Source organism: Aplysia californica, unplaced genomic scaffold (genome assembly GCF_000002075.1).
Source record: "Aplysia californica isolate F4 #8 unplaced genomic scaffold, AplCal3.0 scaffold00087, whole genome shotgun sequence".
Taxonomy (NCBI): domain Eukaryota; kingdom Metazoa; phylum Mollusca; class Gastropoda; order Aplysiida; family Aplysiidae; genus Aplysia; species Aplysia californica.
The window spans coordinates 571,500-573,721 of record NW_004797357.1 but is presented as its reverse complement, the minus strand read 5'-3'; positions in this window follow the sequence as shown (position 1 = coordinate 573,721).

Here is a 2,222-nt window from a genome sequence, read left to right as displayed (position 1 = left end):
TAACTAATTGATATTCAAGTTTTCTTCCATTAAAATCTTAACGCTAGCAGAGATCTGTGCTAAAAACACCTTTAGAAAATAGGTTCCTTTTAGTCTCTTGCTTGGGGATCTCTCATGGAAAGAGAAACAGGCTCTTTATTTGCTGAACTGAATGATGTAGTGAATTTGTGATTTTTGCCCCATCGTGAACTGAGAGGCATTCGACCTTTTACTAAGCTTTTCTTTCTTCTCAATTCGTTTTCCTCCTTTATCTTCATTTTTACAACTCAAGTTTAAAATATAATTCTAAAATCTTAGGAACAGCTAAAGTATATATATAGTAAAAATTAGAAACTGTTTGTAAGCTTACAGGAAGTTCCACATCTTTCCGCTTAAATTCATCAACTAGATCTACCGCTTTGCGTTTCGATTTTAATTTTCTAGTAAAGTTTTTAAAATATCATTTCAATGTTTATTGCAACAATTATCAGGTTTTAGCATACCTGATAAGTGGCAACATGGCTTTCTTCAACAACTGTCGTAACTCACATTTTCAAACCTCTCTAACCTCTACGCTTCCTTTTACATAATATTTCTTCTTTTTTTCCTCCTTTTTCTCGTCCCTACAAGCTCCTATCAAATGACTCTTTTGTCTTCAGAAATTTGAACAGAACGATAATAATATTGTAATATCTCAATAAGGGAGTATTAACAAAATGTAAGATTGTAAAATCATCAGAACCCAAAATATAATCTTTATAATTCCCCACATTGGTATGATAATATTCCATCTGGAAAATTACGGTCCGTTAGCAAAAGACAAACTAAAACTGTGCCTTGAAGTTTTATTACTTTTTAAAGGAAATAGCTGTTCCTTTAGTGTGGAATCTCTCCCCCCCCCCCGAAAAAAGCCCTGCTTTTATGAAAGGTTTATTTTACAATAGTAAAATGATCTGACTGTACAGACTATTAAATGGGCCAAATACAATAGTAAAATGATCTGACTGTACAGACTATTCAATGGGCCATATTTAAAACTGTTCTTAAACCATAACATTTTAAAACCTTAGTCTAATTGTTCTTTCAACAGTACGTTTGACCACCATCCAGAAAGATTGTCTTTTCATGCTTGTGTTTGGGACCTGATTTCGGGTGTATATTATACTAAAATATGTATTTAAAATTACTGTTGGTCATTGAACGGGCTTGTGTGCATGAAGCATTACATTGTGTAAGCTGCTATTTTGTTTTGTTTTTTGTAATTTTATTTTGTTGTGAAGCTTTGAGAACCACCAAAGAGTGGGCGCTATAGAAGTGATATTTAGTAGTAGTAGTAGTAGTAGTAGTAGTAGTAGTAGTAGTAGTAGTAGTAGCAGTAGCAGTAGCAGTAGTAGTAGTAGTAGTAGTAGTAGTAGTAGTAGTTGTTGTTGTTGTTGTTGTTGTTGTTGTATTGTTGTGATTGTTTGTTATTGTTGCTTAAAATATTGTTCCCCGAAGTTAAGTACACACGTACTCTTATAAAAACAACAGAATCATTACACTTATTAAATTAATACACAACAAAGTAGAGCAAGTATTTCCTTCACCGTCATTTGAAGTAACAGGTAGTTTTACATCTAACACCTCTACATTAATTACCCACTCCGATATTGGATCAGCTCGCAAACACACCGTTTTCCTAGCGGGCTGACATGTTTGCGGTTTGCAGTAATGGACGCTTTGTTTTAAGCCGTCAGAAGCCCAGAAGCAGACTCATTTAGGCTGTCAATAGCCCACAGAGGACGCTTCTATGCAGACATGCCCACTTGCATAAATCTATCAACCAACGTGGTACGTGATAACGCAGCTACGAGGTAGTAAGGGAAACTCGTTTGTAAATGTTTGAAGAGTGATTGAGTGAGGAAAAAATGCCCTGCAGAGGGGATGCCGGTTTTTCAGCTGGTTGAGTCTGCTGGCAATAACTTTATGACGTGTTTGTGCATACAAAGAGTCTAACAGGTATTCTGACGTAAAACAGAAACGTCAGAGGACGGTATGACGTCAGGTGATTTTGGAGAATTACGATGATGATTCTGGGACCGCGACAAGGGAGAATGTTTCGTACGAGAGTGAGGGAAGGAAGAAAAAGTAGGGCTGGTAAGGCAAAATACCCTCACGTACACACACACACACACATACACACACACACACACACACATACACATACCCACTCACAGACATACACATACGCGCGTGAACGCTCT